Raw genomic sequence first — 18004 nt, 5'->3', positions numbered from 1 at the left:
CCTAATCTTCTTGAGAAACTCCAGCAAATAGAAATACCAAAAAGGAGCTACTTCAGGTTCAGGCGGAGGTACGAACCATCTGTATGTGATAACTAGTCATCGGGATTAGGAGTATGAACCAGATGTTGTCACTAGATAGTATGCTTAAAGTCGTTACTTTTGATTTTAATGTCTACTTGATCCAAGTGCGATTTTGTCTTTTGTTACTCCTTATATAGCCACGAGGTTCTGTATTTCCCCTGAACAACTTCTTGAGCCTTTCGGTGTTTCCACACGTCTTGGTGAGTTTATTCTAGCAGGAAGAGTCTATTGTAATTGTACATTCTCTATCTATCACAAGGACACCATAGGTGACGTAGTTGAGTTAGACATGGTGGACTTTGATGTTATTCTAGGTATGGATTGTCTTCATGCTTGTTATGCCTCATTTGATTGTAGAACTCGAGTAGTCAAGTTTTGGTATCCTAATGAGCCATATTTAGAGTGGAGGAGTAGTTCAACAGTGCTTAAAGGTCATTTTATATTATACCTTAAGGCCAAAAAGTTATTTTCTAAGGGGTGAATCTATTACTTAGTTTGAGTTAATGACTCTAGCGTTGAGACAACACATATTCAACCAGTTCGAGTTGTGAGTGAGTTTTCGAGGGTCTTTTCGGATGATCTTCCCGGAGTCACTCCTGAGAGAGAAATAGACTTTGGAATAGATATGTTTCCTGGTACTCAACTCATTTCTATTCTGCCATATAGAATGACTCTAGCTGAGTTAAAAGAGCATTTAAGAGATCTTCTTGTTAAGGGTTTCATCCGAACAAGTGTCTCACCTTGGGGTACTATAGTCTTATTCTTGATAAATAGAGACGGTTCCTTATGATGTGTATTGATTAGTGCCAATTGAACAAGGTCACTATAAAGAATAAGTATCCCCTTCTAAGAATTGATGACCTTTTTTACCAACTTTAGGGTGACACTTATTTCTCTAAGATAGACCCCAGATATGTCTGCCATCACTAGAAAATGAGAGACAGTGACATCACGAAGATAACATTCATGATCCGTTATGGTCATTATGAGTTTCTTGTTATGTTCTTTAGGTTATCTAGCGCTCATGTATCATTCATGGATCTTATGAATAGAGTATTTAAGCACTATCTCAACTTGTTTGCTATCATATTTGTTGATGACATTGATTTATTCTAGGAATGAGATGGACCATATTAGTCATCACAGAATAGTCCTCAAAACACTCAAAGATCAAGAGTTATATGACAAGTTTTCTAAGTGTAAGTTCTTGCTTGAGTTCATGGCATTCTTAGGCCATATAGTCTTTGAGATGGAATTCAAGTTGACACTGAGAAGATTGAAGCAGTTCAGAATTGGCCAAGACCCACCTTCCCTACTAGTATAAGAAGTTTCTTAGGATTGGTTGGTTACTACAGAAGGTTCGTCGAGGGGTTTTCATCTATTTTGTCCTTAGTGACTAAGTTGAATTAGAAAACCACTAAGTTTTAATGGTTTGATGCCATTGATAAATGCTTTCAGGAATTGAAAACTCGGTTAATTACTCGTCTAGTGTTGACCCTACTATAGGGTACAAAGGGTTTTGTTGTTTATTGTGATGCATCTAGAGTTGGACTTGGTTGTGTATTGATGCAGAATGGTAAGGTTATAGCCTATGCCTCTCGACAACTTAACAGTCACAAAAAGAACTACCAGACTCATGTTTTGGAGTTGGCAGCAATAGTTTGTTCTCTCAAGATATGGCGTCACTATCTCTATGGCATTCACATGGATGTTTTCACTGACCACAAGACTCTCTAGTATGTTTTTTGTCAGAAGGAGTTAAATTTTTGGCAAAGGAGATGGATAGAACTACTCAATTATTATAATATCGGTATTTTATACCATCGAGGTAAGGCTAATATTGTTGTTGATGCCTTGAGCAGGTTGTCCATGGGGAGTTATGCTCATGTCAAGGAAGGTAAGAAAGAATTGGATAAAGATGTTTACAAACTTGCACGTCTGGGAGTCTGCTTTTTATATTTTAGTGAAGGCATAATGGTCGTGATGAATGGGGCAAATCCTCATTATCGTCGGAAGTGAAGGAGAAATAGGACAAAGATCCTATTTTACTTAAGATGAAGACATATGTGCATAAGAAGAAAGTGATGGTCTTTGCACAAGAGGGGCATGGTGTATTGAGGTATTAAAGTAAGATGTGTGTTCCAAATGTAGATGAACTCCCAGAGAAAATCATGGAAGAAGACCATATTTCTCAATATTCGATTCATCCAGGTGCCACCAAGATGTACCATGACTTGAGAGAAGTCTATTGGTGGAGTGACATGAAGTGGTGCATTGCCAAGTTTGTTGCCAAGTTTCCAAATTTCTAGCAAGTCAAGACTGAGCATCAAAGGCCATGTGGTGTAGCTCAGTATATACCCCTTCTGGAATGGAAGTGGGAGATGATTAATATGGATTTCATTAATGGTTTACCGCGATCTTGCATACAACATGACTCCATTTGGGTGATTATGGATTGAATGACTAAATCAACCCAGTTCTTACCAGTAAAGACTACCAATACAATAGAAGAGTATGCAAATATGTACAATCGGGAGATAGTTCGACTGCATGGAGTTTCCTTATCCATCATTTCAGATAAAGGTACTCAATTTACTGCACAATTTTAGAAGTTGTTTTAGAAAGGTATGAGTTCGAAGATGAACCTTGGTACTACATTTCATCCTCAAATTGATGGTCACACAGAGTGCAAATTATAGACCTTAGAGGACATGTTGATAACTTGTGTTTTGGATTTCGAAGGTAATTGGGATGACCACTTGCCTCTTATTGATTTTGCTTACATTAATAGTTACCATTCCAACATTCAAATGGCTCCGTATGAGGCTTTATATGGGAAAATGTGTAGGTCTCCTATTGGCTGGTTTGAGGTTGAGTAAGCTTTGTTTATAGGACTAGATTTGGTTCATCAAGACATGGAGAAGGTGAAGACAATTCAGGAGATGTTGATAACAACGTAGAGTCATCAGAAATCCTACGCTGATGTTATAAGAAGAGATTTGGAGTTTGAGGTTGATGATTGGGTATATCTAAAAGTTTCACCCATGAAGGGTGTTATAAGGTTTAGTAAGAAAGGGAAGCGCAGTCCCTGAGACATTGATCCTTACAGGCTATACAAGGGGGTTAGTAATGTAGCGTACAAGTTGGAGCTACCACCAGAGTTAGCAGCAATTCATTCACTGTTTCATATTTCTATGTTAAAGAAGTGTTTGGGTGATCTTACACATATTGTGCCTACTGAGAGTATTGGAGTAAAGGATGGTCAAAGTCTCTTGGAGGAACCAATTTATTGAGGAAACTACTTGGGAAGCCAAAGAGGATATGGATAAGAGATACCCTCACCTCTTTTCATCTAAAACAATTCTAGACAAAGGTACTAATCTTTGTAAAGTACTCTTTAAGTTGATATGTTGAGTTTATGCTATTTGCATGTTTTGTGCTTTATGTTGGGTTGTTAGACACTTTCCCACCCTTTTTTTGCTTTGTTTGATCTCATTCGAGGACGAATGTTCCCAAGGGGGAGATATATTGTAACACCTGAGACTTTGAAAGGGATTAAAAAGGGGTAACAAACAAGTCAACAAACCCAAAATGGACCATGGACCCTTCACGACACCGTAAATGGTTTATTTAGGGGTCCATGACCCGTTTAGGGTATGGTGGACGAACTTCCAAGGCTGCCATTGTGAAGGTCACCTAGACGAGACCCTAGACGGCTGTGGTAACTTGTATGGTCCATTTAGGGGTCCGTACCAACCACCCATCAATTTTCATGTTTTGGGTCAACTTCAAATGATCATATCTCTTGGGGAATAATTGTTTAGGTGGCCAATGACCTATCAAATTAAAGGTCTTTGAGTCCTCTTTCCAACGCCACGAAGTTTGCATCATTTCAAGTTTAGAGTAAAAAGTTATGCCCATTTAAGTAAAGCCCTGTCGGGCAGGTGAATCTTGACGACCGGCTAGACGACCCGTGAAGTGTTTCACAGACCGTAAAGCCTTAAACGGTTCGTAAAGCCTCCCCTTTAAGGAATCTTTTTAGTTTTAAAAGTTGAGGTCGTTTTGGTCTTTTCTCTTAAACCATGATATTTTACACATAATTAAGGGCTTAGAAAGTGTTAATCAGTTCTTTTACGTTCTTTAACACTTCAAGACATTAGAGCAAGGTTCCAAGAGGAGAAAAGCTAGGGTTCAAGCGTTTTCACCAAAGAACTTCGTTCTTCCAAGTATGTAAGGTTGTCAAAGTGTTGGACTAGTTCATCTTCACACCTCACATCTACTTTTAACTCAGTAAAAGAGTAATTTAGGGTTCTATCGTTAGATTTTAGTATTCTTTAGATGAGCTGATATTGAGTTATGAATTCTTTGGTTGTTGGTTATTGAATTCCTATCTCTAATCATTGAGTTGTCATACATTGTGTATTGTGATTATTGAGTTGATTGTCCATGACTGTTTTTCAGCATGAACCCTATTTTTGAGTATTCAGTGAATTCTTATTGAGAATCTTTCAGACAAAACATTATTGTTTAATTTGAGTTTTGAGAAAGTAAAGAGTACTGTGAGAAAGAGTATAAGAGAACTAAGTATTTCCTAAATGTTTTATTTTTACATGAAGAAACATAGTAGACCTTTTTTTGAGAAATGTTAAAAGAGTTTTCAGAAATATTAAGTATAGAGCAGTTACCCCTTAAAAAGGCCCTTTTTAGTAATTATCTCAACCCTAAATGTATATTTACATTGAGCAAAGAGAAACCTTCTTTTCTAAATGAGCAATGAGTTTAAGTGTTATTTCAGAAAAGTTACATCTTTTAACAGGATAGTTTGAGAAATTACCTGAAACAAGAGAAAGAGAATGTTTTATACTCCCTCCGTCCCTATTTAGTTGTCCATATTTCCTTTTTTAGTTGTCCCTATTTAGTTGTCCATTTTGACAAATCAAGAAAGGACAACAAATTTTTTCCTATTATACCCTTATTTACACTTCTTGAAAATTGTAAAAGTGTATGTTGTTTCCCTCCAATTTATTTCACTTGAATTCAAAAAAGTGGTTGTAATTTTGAAGTGAAAAGTTGTCATAAGGGTAAAATTGTAACTTCACTGTGCTAATCATTGTTGCCTTAATCTGTGTGCCATTTCTAAAGTGGACAACTAAAAAGGGACGGAGGGAGTACATTTGACCAAAAGTATATATTATAAGGAGTAGTATTGAGCAGTGATATGGGGGAGAGTTCAGACAACTCACAACCCCCCAAACCATGTCTTGCCAACATGAGTACATGATCATACTTTTTAGATGAATCCTTAGTGCCTTGGGGTAGAGCTTAATTGATCCTCTTGGTTGAGAGGTTGTATATCCCGACACCATATATGACAGTTCTGGCAGTGTGGAAAAGATGATGTATCATCACGTATCTTGTTGTCATGGTTGTTGGCTAGAGAGTATGCCAATAGAGTTAAAGTATATTTTTATTTTATATTTCACTTATTATGTTAAAGTTTAGAGATGAGAAAGTATATTTTAAAGTTAAATAATTTCATTCCTTTAATTCTTTACATTCAGTTGAGTTTATGATATATCTTTTGCAGTCCTTTCATTGAGTTATTTCACCTCGGCTATATTACATACTCGTGCGTTCAATGTACTGATGTCATTCAACCTATATCTTTTATGATGCAAATATAGGTGTTCAGGATCATTAACAGACGCTTCATTGAGATCATTTGGCACTCTAGTTAGCTTTTGGTGAGCCTCCTTGAATTCTAGAGGACTCTCCTTTTCCTTTGTGTTTAGTCATTTTAGGGTGATGTGGGTCTTGTCCCAACATCCATGTTGAACTATAGATGCTTCATAGATAGTTAGAGTTGATGAGTCTTTAAATATGTTCCTTTCTGTTTTGAGATCTTGAAAACTATAACTTATACTTTATTAAGTTTTTCCAGACATTTATTTGAGTTGAGTTTAATTGAGATTATTTAGTTTAATTATGTATTTAAAGTTGTCTATTTGCTTGAGTAAGTCTTCCGCTAAGTAATCAGCCAGGCCAAGGGTTCACTTGGGGATCATCAATGGTTATCGAATGCCGGCCACGTCCAGGGTGTAGGCTCCGAGCGTGACATATAAGTTGGGCACATGGACAGAGATGGAGCTAGAAAGGCTTAATGGGTGTCACCGGATACTGCTTCGTCAGAAAATTTTACAATATATTTATATATATATATATATATATAGAAAATAGAAAATATATATTATACAATGTTAAAAACTCGGTCGGTTAAGTGCACCAATTTTTGTGTGATTGTCATGAGTGACAACCTTGTTTTTCTTCTTTTTTCTTCTTTCTATTCTTCCTTTGCTTTTTTTTTTTTCTTTTTTTGGTATTTTATATAAAAATTACTATGTAGCATTATTATATTTTAGGAGATTATTTTGAAAACAGAAATTTATCTAGAAAAAGTTTAATTTTTTTATTACTTGTTGGAAAAGATATAATAATATATGTGAATTGTGTTATATATATATATATATATATATATATATTTATATATATACTTTAAAGGTGTCACCGCTTGAAAAAAACCTTACATATGCCACTACACGTGGAGATTGTTTGTGCTGGGGGCATTGGTTTGATTTTATGATAGTGCGTTGAGATCATCCGCATAGACACATAGAGATTGTCCATGTCGGTATATGGATTTTGCGAGTCCCCCATGGGTCACAAACACTTGATGTACTTTTTAGAAGTATCATGTATATTGTGGAGAGTGTATGTAATAACCCGAGCATACACCCTGGACGTGGCCGACAGTCGAGAACCATTGTTGGTCCCCAAGCGAACACTCATCTTGGCTGACTACAAGCGGAAAACTAACTCAACCATACAAAAACATAAAAACTTAATTGTGTTCAATAACTCAAATACTCGATCTTTAAAAAGATCTGAAAACTACTAAATATATAAACTAAAAGATTGTAAGAAAACAACTCAAAGAAGATACATACTGAAAACTACTCAACTTTGTCTATCTATGAAGCCTCTACTATTTCAGAAGGATATCTTGACAAGACCCACGACATCTCAAAACTACTAAATGTAAGATAAAAGTGAAGTCCTCTTAAATATGAAAAGGTTCACCAAAGCTGATTGGAATATCCCATGACCTCAATGAAGCGCATGTTGATGATCCTGAATACATGTATCTGCATCATGAAACGCAGGCCAAATGGCTCAGTACATGGAATGTACGAGCATGCAAGGGGAATTCTAAAGCATAAACATAAGCTTGAACTTGATAAAAAGGAAGCATACTTACCTCTTCTTAACTCACTCAACTAAACTCAACTCAAGAATAAGATACTCAACTCACGATACTCAACCTTGAATACTCAACTCCTGATACTCAACTTAAGATAAGGTAACAATAAAAGATGCAATATATGGAAAACTTTTAAAACAGTAGATAGAAACTCAATGTATTGAAGAATACAATAACAACTAAATTTGTATATAAAAATACAATATAACTCTATAGGAGATTTTCTAATCCACAACCATCACTATGAGTTGTGTGATGATACAACATCTCACCCACGCTACCAGAATTGTCCTATACCGTGCTGGGGTATAGAACTCCTCAACTATGTGGATCCACTGGTTTATGCTGAAAAGCATTAAGGAATCATCTAAAAAGTATGACCCTTTCTAGCCACGTTGGCTACATGGTTTATGGGGGTTGTGAGTTGTATGAACTCTTATCGGTGCTCAATACTACTCCCAAACTATACCAGCTCATATGTTTGAAAACATAACTCTTTTTTTTTTTGAGATTATTACCCAAAAATCTTTTTCTTAAAAGAGATGGTACTCAAACTGCTCAAAACTCTTTTGGAAATCTCAGTTTCCTCTCATCCTAAATGTAAAATTTGTTTTACTCTTGGGAATACTTAGTTCCTATATATCATTTTAATGAAAATGAACTCAGCTCTACTCTTCCTCAACTCAGTGCTCAAGTCTTTAAAACAAGTTTTAAAACAATTTGTAAAAAAACTTCTTAAAATAGGGTTCATGCTGAATTATGGATTTGAATGAATCAATTCAAGGTTTTCAATAACCATGCATAGAACTCAATACTTGGAACTCAACAACTCCAGAAATCAAAGAGTCAATGATACTATTCATCTCAAGAATGCTTGACTCAGAGGGTTCATGCGGAATTATGGGCATGAACTACTCAACTCAAGGACTCAATGATACCTCTCATCTCAAGACTGCTTGACTCATAAAGTTCATGCGGAATTATGGGCATGAACCACTCAACTCAAGGACCTTCATGGGTAACATATAGTAGCCCCATGATTATTAATATATTCCCAAACTGATTAGGAACTCAATACTCAAGACTTAGAACTTGAAAATACTACTCCTCTCAAAGAAACTCAACTGATGGAGTTCATGCAGAATTTATGGGCATGAATGACTCGACTCAAGGGTCTAAATAATAATATGTAACTCATGTATACGACTCTTCTCATTCTCATACTTACTTCCTCAAAACTCAGTTTAAAACTCAAGTGTTGGCTTTGAAAAACTTCTCAAGATTTATAACTCAAAATAGGGTTCATGCTGAATTATAGACATGAACAAATCAACTCAAGGATCTCAATAAAAATAGTGAAACTCAAATCTTAAGAATAGAATTTCAAAAGCATCAGGAATTCAAGAACTCAAAATCAACTTTTCTCAAGAATACTCAAATCTAGGGGTAAAATCCTAGATTACTCTTTTACTTATTTGAAAGTAGATGTAAGGCGTGAGGATGAACTAGTCCAACACTATGATAGCCTTACAGACTTGGAAGAACAAGGTTCCTGAAGAATCTTGAATAAGAAAACCTTTCTTGATATTCTTGAATTAGTTTCTTGAAATCTCTATGGCCAAGAATTATGGTTTTTATTAGTGATTCATAATTGTATGGAGGAACTTGAGTTGAAAAGAATGGAATTCTTGGAGAAAGACTAACCTTGAAGAAGAATCCTGAAAAAAGATTGAAAGAATCTTGAATGGAGTCTTCTACTTTGATTTTTCCTTAGGGTTTGAGAGAGAAGAGAATGATGTATTAAAAGATGAAAATCTGATTGTTTTGAGTTTTAGGCCCTAGGGTTTGAGAAAGAAGAGAATGATGCATTAAAAGTTGAAAATCTGATTGTTTTGAGCCTTTTATTAATCAATAAATTCGTTTAGGGTTTTCTTGAGGGTAAAAAGACAAAAACGACCCTTTTTAATGTTTTTCCGTTGGCTAATTCATAACATCACTGTATCGGGTTGCTAAAATAGTCATAACTTTTTACTCAAAAATTGGATTAACGAGAAATTGGTGGCGTTGAAAAGTAGATTCAAATACCTTTAATTTGATAGTTTATGGACCATGTAACTCTTTATATTCCAAGATATATGGTCGTTTGAAGTTGACCCAAGTAGAATCTTACATCAAAACTTAATCGATAAGGAAAATTTAAGAACACTTACCAAGAACTCATCAAGAAATTAAATTGCTCAATTTTTATGGATCGATTCGCAAAAGAATGTCATGATTGGCGTGTGGGTAAATAAACCCAACAATATGGAAGCTTACATATAGCAAAGAACTAGGTTCTCGGTGAAATCTTGAATTTCTTGAACGAACGCTTGAAACTTTGAACTTTTTCTTCTCTTGAATCTTCTCTCTAAACCCTAAATGATTTTAGGAATGAATGAAACTGATTTAATCAGTTTAGACCCTTAATTGGGTGTAATTCACGTTTAGAATAAGTGGGGTAAGGAAAAGACTAAAATACCCCTCCTATTTTTGGGTAACTTCCCTAAATGGACAGCCTGACTTCAAAAGGGCATATCTTTCTCGTATGAGCTCAAAAATTAGCAAACTCAGTGGTGTTGGAAAGAAGATTCCAAGACCTTTCATTTGATATCTTATGGGTCTCCTAATTCATCATGTGCTAAAATTTATAGTCATTTTAAGTTGACGCAAAACTTAAAAGAACTAACAAATGACTTGAAGGAATTCTCTTTGGTTCCTTTTGGAACTCAAGGTGCTTCATCTAGTGACCTTAACACCTAAGAAAATTTTAAATTCCTCCAAAAAATTTTAGTCTCCATAAAGAAGGGTTCGAGTCTTAGCACAAAATTTTCTAGGGTGTTACATTATCTCCGTCTTGGGATTATTCGTCCTCGAATGACGGCTGGACTGGCTATGGAACGGGGCTACTCTTACTATCTCCCTTGACTCGCGAACTTGCCTACTAACATAGGCTGGACTGATTTGTACCAATAGTTGGTATCTACTATAGCATGAATGTCTAGAACGATGCTATTTTGAACGTAGTGATACTCTCTCTGAAGTTACCTTATCTTAAACAAAGGAAATCTTAGCATGAAGTAAGACTAGGAATATCATTCCTCATTGGCTGCAACTCACTGCTCTCACAAAGGTACATGACTTTTCTTACTAAGGCCTGAGTCTAGTGACACGCTCTTACTATATTCAAGTTTAACCCAAATCCTAAGGATCGGGCTCTATACCTCTCTATAGGGAGTCTCATCCCAAGAACATTACTCTTTACCACCTCATTTAATCAACATTGGGCTCATATCAAGAACTACCTCATGTTTAACAACACCACATTCAAGCTTAGAACCTTTAACCAGTCTATATTCTCCTACTAACCCACTTTCTAAGAACTTCTCATCCCCTCATCATCTCTACCAACTGAACTTACATGCATTACTACTCGGAACCAACTACAGGCTCTCATTTATCTATTTCTCATAGTAAAATCTCATCCTCCTCTTTCTCCTTATTTATAACTTTAGATGGAAGTATCACACAATCATTATCATGATGAGGACATTAACCTTCTTCTTCTAACATCACTCCACTACTACAAGGACGTCTGAAAAGATATCTCCCATACTCTTTTGAACTAATTACTACATTATTCTCAACACTTGACTTGATTTCTCATCTTATCATCTCCCCCTTAGGTCTAAAGCTGACACTAGAAAGCTATGGACCGATTCCATCATCTGTAAACTGGTCTACATCCCCTTTTCAAACCCTCAATACTATTCACCCACTTATTATACCTCTTTACTTAATCGTTCTATAGCCTTTGGAACATCATGACCCTCTCAAACAAATCATCAGCTTAGCTTAGATCTATCACTTCATGAATACTCCGTGCTTCTATTCAACACATATCTTTAGTCTCCTCTAACATGATGGCACATCGACATCAACTTTATTCTAGTTAAAAGTATATCTCATGCAGACTAGTAACTATTCATCTTCCTTCTATCAAGAACTCTCTACAACATTATTATTTGTTATTCCACTCATAAAGGAACTCATCACTTATAACTGAATGGGTACATGCTTGCAATAACATAATCTGCCCCATCACTATCTCATTTCCTCTGATTACTGAACCTCTGCATACTTTCTTCTAACTCTAGGCACTTTCACTACTACTACTCATAATTTCATAACTCATGCTAACTTTTTGGATGAGAATAGTACCCAAGATCTAAACATACTCCCTCATCAGGGTCTCAACTGAAACAGGGCTTAGAGAAAAGAGTAAAACTCGCTTTTACCTCAAATGCATGATTCACATGAATATGAGTGCATTTTCTCGAACTCAACATTTAACTCACTCCTAGGCTTCTCTCAAGCCCCTTTGGAGTCTCATAACTTCTTCAAAACTTGCTAAGAGAAACTCACTGATAAAGAAGTGACTTTTCTTTTCAACCACCTCTAGTATAAGGGGTAGTAAAATGGATACGAGAACACACGAGTTACAATATGTTTCTATGAATTAGCTCTACTGCACGAGAGTATGAAAGAAGGGAAACTTTTCTACAATGTCTGTAGTACCTCATTTATAGAACTGGGGCCCTCATAACCATAAATAAGATCCTACTAACACGGCTTCATAGACACCCTAGGACACTTGAACTCTGTACTATGATACCAAGTTTGTCACGCCCCGAGCATACACCCTGGACGTGGCCGGCACTCAAGAACCATTGCTGATCCCCAAGCGAACCCTCAACGTGGCTGACTACAAGTGGAAGACTAACTCAAGCATACAAAAACTTAAAGACTGAATTGTGTTCAATAACTCAAATACTCAATCTTTAAAAAGATCTGAAAACTATTCAATAGATAAACTAGAGTTTTTTAAAAAACAACTCAAAGAAGATATATACTAAAAATTACTCAACTTTGTCTATCTATGAAGACTCTACTATTTTGGAAAAATATCGAGACACGACCCACGATATCTCAAAACTACTAACTGTAAGATAAAAGTGAAATCCTCAAAAATATGAAAAGGTTCACCAAAGCTGACTATAATATCCCATGACCTCATTGAAGCACTTGTTGATAATCCTGAATAACTGTATCCGCATCATAAAATGATGTAGGCTAAATGGCTCAGTACATGGTGTAATGACCCTCCAGGTCATTTTTAAATTAAAGAATTCATTTCATCGTTTAGAGCGTTCCTGTAGCGACCCCAAGTCATTTATGACTTGTTGGCACTGACTGTTCGGTCGCCTGGTCGTTCGTTTGGGTTTTAGGCCCGTTCTCCTGTTTTGGAGATTTTTATAACTTGAAAAGTTGACTTTGGTCAACCTTCTTGGAAGACGTGCTCAGATGAAAATTCTGACAGCTAGGTTAGCTTCGGAAGATCGATTTTGGTCTAGAACGACCCTTTGTTCACTTCCCGAGACTTTAGATAGCAGTAGTGGAATCTGGCTCAAAATGATACTGGGTGTGGGACCCACTTTTCGTCGAAGCGAGCTCCAAATGGAAATTCCGCCTTCACCATTGAGTCCGAAATATCATTTCCAATCAGATTCCATATAAGGTTTGTATTTTTCCGACTCCGAACGAGTCCGAAACATCGAAATTTAAGTTTGGAGGGTTGTAAAATTTTGACGCGGCGGTGACGTGGCAGAGCCACGTGACGACACGTGGCAGAGGTGGAAATTTCCAGATTTTTAAGAACGAATTTCGTCCAAATTTTTGTTCAACTTCAAATTGAGATTGCTCCTTCATTTTTAATCCAAATTAAGTGATTCAAAAGGCAAACTTCAAGAGAATTTCGAGGGGAATCTAGCGGTGATCTCGAAAACGCGAGGGGAGGCTTCGTTGAGGTAAGAAATCAATTTTTAGCCACTGCCAGTGTGATTTTCGGATGTTTTGTTGTTGAATTTTTGAAATGTGAGATCTTGATCATCGTAAGTCCGTTTTGAGTCATTCTTGTGGCTAACTTGTAGAGTTTTTCGCAAGGATCGTCGTGGTATAATCTGTTTGGGTTGAAAGGGTCTCGTTTTTCCGGAAATTGATGATGAAAGGGCTGTCCTTTTTAATTATTGTGGCTGATTTGCGGTGTTGTGGGCATCTGTTTGTGCTAAAATTTTGGGATATTAGTTTAGTAAGGTAGTTGGGACGTTTCCACGGATTCGATTTTGAGATTCTAAGTGTGGGCCCCACAATCCCGTTTTAGACCCGATTTTGGGTCCGTCTCCGAAAAATATAATTTTAGTGTCAATATATTCGTAATGACGAGGTGATTAACCTTTTGTTAGTGGGGAAGCATTTGGAGACCGTTCGGAGAGGAAAAGATCCGGTACCGTGAGTTGGAGCACGCGTGATCGGCTTTCAGGTAGGCTATGGTTTTCTCTCGTGAGATTGAGCATGTTTAGGCAATTGTTTATTGATTTGCTTGAGTATGGAGGGGTTCGGGTGTCGAGCATGCTAAATTTCTATAATTCCTGCCTTAGACCTTATTTCGGGAAAGTGTTGGATTATGACAGCATGTCTCTTGATATTATTGAATAGCCATATCTGGTGGTGTATATGATAATATTGATTTGAAGTATGTTTGGCCTTAGTCTAGGCTTAGACTAGTGTTGCCATAGACTTGCGAGATTTCGGATGTCGTTGGGCAGTAGAACTTTTTCCGACGTCGTTTCGGACGGTTAGCTCCTTGTAGACTGATATAGCAGACTTGAGTCTGATAGTCGGTAACTCAGCTTATGACCTTGTATCCATAATGCCCTGCTTTTATATCGGCTACAAATACCCGGTTAAAGTCCGTGGTCTAGCTTACTCATTATTGGATACTTCCTCGGCGATTTGGGGTATATGAGGGTCGGACTAAAAGGATTATTTATGGTAATCGGTTTGGTGATATTTCCCGCGACGGATGGTTGGATATTGATTCTTAGCTACAGTACCCGGTTAGAGTCCGTGGTCCAGCTTACTTTTTCCAGGCTTAGCTACAGTACCCGGTTCGAGTCCGTGGTCCAGCTTACCTGTGATCTGGTTTCAGCTACAGTACCCGGTTAGAGTCCGTGGTCCAGCTCATTTATGTCCAGGTTTAGCTACAGTACCCGGTTCGAGTCCGTGGTCCAGCTTACCTGTGATCTGGTTTCAGCTACAGTACCCGGTTAGAGTCCGTGGTCCAGCTCATTTATGTCCAGGCTTAGCTACAGTACCCGGTTCGAGTCCGTGGTCCAGCTTACCTGTGATCTGGTTTCAGCTACAGTACCCGGTTAGAGTCCGTGGTCCAGCTCATTTATGTCCAGGCTTAGCTACAGTACCCGGTTCGAGTCCGTGGTCCAGCTTACCTGTGATCTGGTTTCAGCTACAGTACCCGGTTAGAGTCCGTGGTCCAGCTCATTTATGTCCAGGCTTAGCTACAGTACCCGGTTCGAGTCCGTGGTCCAGCTTACCTGTGATCTGGTTTCAGCTACAGTACCCGGTTAGAGTCCGTGGTCCAGCTCATTTATGTCCAGGCTTAGCTACAGTACCCGGTTCGAGTCCGTGGTCCAGCTTACCTGTGATCTGGTTTCAGCTACAGTACCCGGTTAGAGTCCGTGGTCCAGCTCATTTATGTCCAGGCTTAGCTACAGTACCCGGTTCGAGTCCGTGGTCCAGCTTACCTGTGATCTGGTTTCAGCTACAGTACCCGGTTAGAGTCCGTGGTCCAGCTCATTTATGTCCAGGCTTAGCTACAGTACCCGGTTCGAGTCCGTGGTCCAGCTTACCTGTGATCTGATTTTGGCTACAGCACCCGGTTCGAGTCCGTGGTCCAGCCCACCCGTGCCCGACCTTTGGCTACAGCACCCGGTTCGAGTCCGTGGTCCAGCCCATATAGGTTGACTCATTAGCTATAGTACCCGGTTCGAGTCCGTGGTCCAGCTTGCACGTGGTGTATTCCCAATTCCTCACTAAAGCTTCAGTTTAGTCTTGATTACTCTCATCTGCAGGTTGAGGTTTTGGAGGTTGGAGAGATTCCGGTTAAAGTCCGGGACGTAATGAGATCTTGGAATATGATTGGGAATGGTTCAGTTACAAGTCCGGAAATTGGTAATATTGTGATAGACCTTCTAGCTCCATTATTTTACTTCAACTGTCAGTCCATCTGCCGGGCTTATGGGGGTCCGTGCAGGTGGTTTCTTTTATTGTGCACGAGCGTACCCGTCGGGTTTATGGGAGCCCGGCGGAGTTAGTTAGATTGCTTGTCTTTGTTGCCTGTACGCTCGTGTACATACCCCCCATTTACTACTCTTTGCACTTGATGTGACCCTTTATTTGCATTTCAGTTTACTTTTGCTTATCTTGCTCAGTCGGCCGATGATGCCTACTGGGTACCTGTTGTTTTGGTACTCATGCTACGCTCTGCATCTATTTTGTGATGCAGGTCCGAGCACTAGTAGCCAGCGTTGATCTAGCTTGGAGTAGACTTATCTGGAGACGGGGGTGAGCACACGGCGTTTTGTACTATTTCAGTCTCCATCTGTATATATAGACTTGTCTTTTTCCTTTCGAGACAGTCCAGTCTCTGTTGTCCGGTTTTAGGACTTGTACTCATTTTGTAGTAGCTCTGTACTAGTGACTTCCAGGTTCTGGGAGGGATCTTTATTTGTATATATGTTTTTGGTTTGTGTCCGCCTGTTTATATTGTTATTTGCCTACTCTTGTTTAATTTCTACCCTCAGACCCATTACTTGTTGTTCCGGGTTACGGGTTGGCTTACCTGCTGGCGGGTTATAGTAGGTGCCATCATGACTTGTTAAATCGGGTCGTGACACATGGAATGTACGAGCATGTAAGGGGAATTTTAAAGCATAAACATAAGCTTGAAGTTGATAAAAAGGAAACATACTTACCTCTTCTCAACTCACTCAACTAAACTCAACTCAAGAATAAGATATTCAAAGATTAGATATTCAACTCAAGATACTCAACCCTGCATACTCAACTCAAGATAAAACAACAATAAAAGATGTGATGTATGGAAAGATTTTAAAACAATAGATAGAAACTTAATGTATTGACCTCTGGGAGACAAAGATCTCGAACATCGTAGAAAAAAGTCCTAAGTAACCAGTTAAGTGAAAGGAGCCCGGCTACCCACTCCCCTTCCCNCCCCCCCCCCCCCCCCATTGCTGGGAGTAGTGGTCTATGTGAATATAAGCCAGGAGCAAGGATTTCGGCGGCGGTTAGTGTTGCAGGTGAAATGACAGGAGGTTGCACTGTCTTATATAGCTGTATTCATGATTTTTATCATAACTTATGATTTTGGGTCATGACAATTTGGTACATATGCATTATCCCTTAAAATAATATAATAGTTTTAAAGTAGGATTTTAAAGAGTAAATGTAGGTCTTATGCTTTCTTAGTTGATTTTCTAATAGTTATTGGGTCAGATCCATCAATAAGTTATATAGCCCATTATATTGTTATGATCCTTAACACTAACCCGTGGTGTATAAATACACCATTATGGGTGTAGCAAAAATAGTTTTCTTTCCACCACATTAGTTGCCTAGGGTTATCTATCATTCTGCATCTTCGGTGCATGTTGGACTCTGGATAATGGGAATTCATCCATCTTGTGAGGATTTCCAACGACCAACAACACAAATCATTATAGTTATTGATCTGCTTCTGCAAAGAAGAATCTCGTAAGTCTCCAATACAAGTATTTACCGATTGAAATACTACAAAAAGTATTGCTTTATTAAGTTATATCTATGATTTAGACGGTCATCCAAGAAATAAACTTCATGAAAAATAACAAACGGAAGTCGATTTGTCATTGTTGAAAAACATTGTGCAAATGATGAATATTTACCTTTAAATGAATGGTTTATATTATACAATTTGAAAAAAAAAAAGATGTTTGCTAGTACTTCAATTGTTTATGGGAGTTTGTGTTGGGATATATACTATTAACCATGTGTTAAGAAATAATATTTATTATAGAATAAATATTTTTCAATTTTAATAGATCATATATTTGTTTATGGTGTCTGTTTACTTATATAGTAGATGATTTAGTGTGTAGAGTTTTAGCTTATACACAGAAGATTAAATCATCGGTTCTTATAAGTATAAAGCTTTTTGTTCACAATCTAGGATGGAAATTGGACATGCCATCGGTACGATTGTAGCACAAGATTATATGTAATTTATCTTGATTATGGGAAAGGTATAGTTCCAACTTCTTGTGCTAGTGCATTTTGTATGTATTGAACGGGATCGAGTAGAGATAGTTGTTTTAGACTGACTGACAAAACATATTCTCTAAACTATTAAATGTACTTATATTCTTAATCCTGCTATAAATATTATGATCTCTATATATTAATTATTGTTTCGATTTATTAAAAGGTGAGATTATGAGATGGGTCAATATGCCTGGTAAGTTGGATGATAATAATATATATTGGTGAAATAATAAGTTAGTTGATGGAATCCATTTCTCGTTATAGAAATTGATTGATATGCCTTTTTGAGAAACTTATAAGTTTTCATCGTGTCAAACCTTGCAAGTGGATTTA

At 37.6% G+C, this 18004-nt stretch overlaps 1 long non-coding RNA gene across 1 annotated transcript; it reads left to right on the top strand.

The window, feature by feature from the left end:
* Window positions 1–13227: 13227 nt before the first annotated feature.
* On the top strand, window positions 13228–16190 carry LOC125841432 (uncharacterized). The gene is made up of 3 exons (XR_007443802.1): window positions 13228–13302; window positions 13738–13814; window positions 15858–16190. It is a non-coding gene; the product is annotated as an uncharacterized LOC125841432 (long non-coding RNA).
* Window positions 16191–18004: the final 1814 nt, after the last annotated feature.

This window comes from Solanum stenotomum, chromosome 1, assembly GCF_019186545.1.
Source record: "Solanum stenotomum isolate F172 chromosome 1, ASM1918654v1, whole genome shotgun sequence".
Classification (NCBI taxonomy): Eukaryota; Viridiplantae; Streptophyta; class Magnoliopsida; order Solanales; family Solanaceae; genus Solanum; species Solanum stenotomum.
This window is presented reverse-complemented; position numbering and strand designations above follow the sequence as displayed.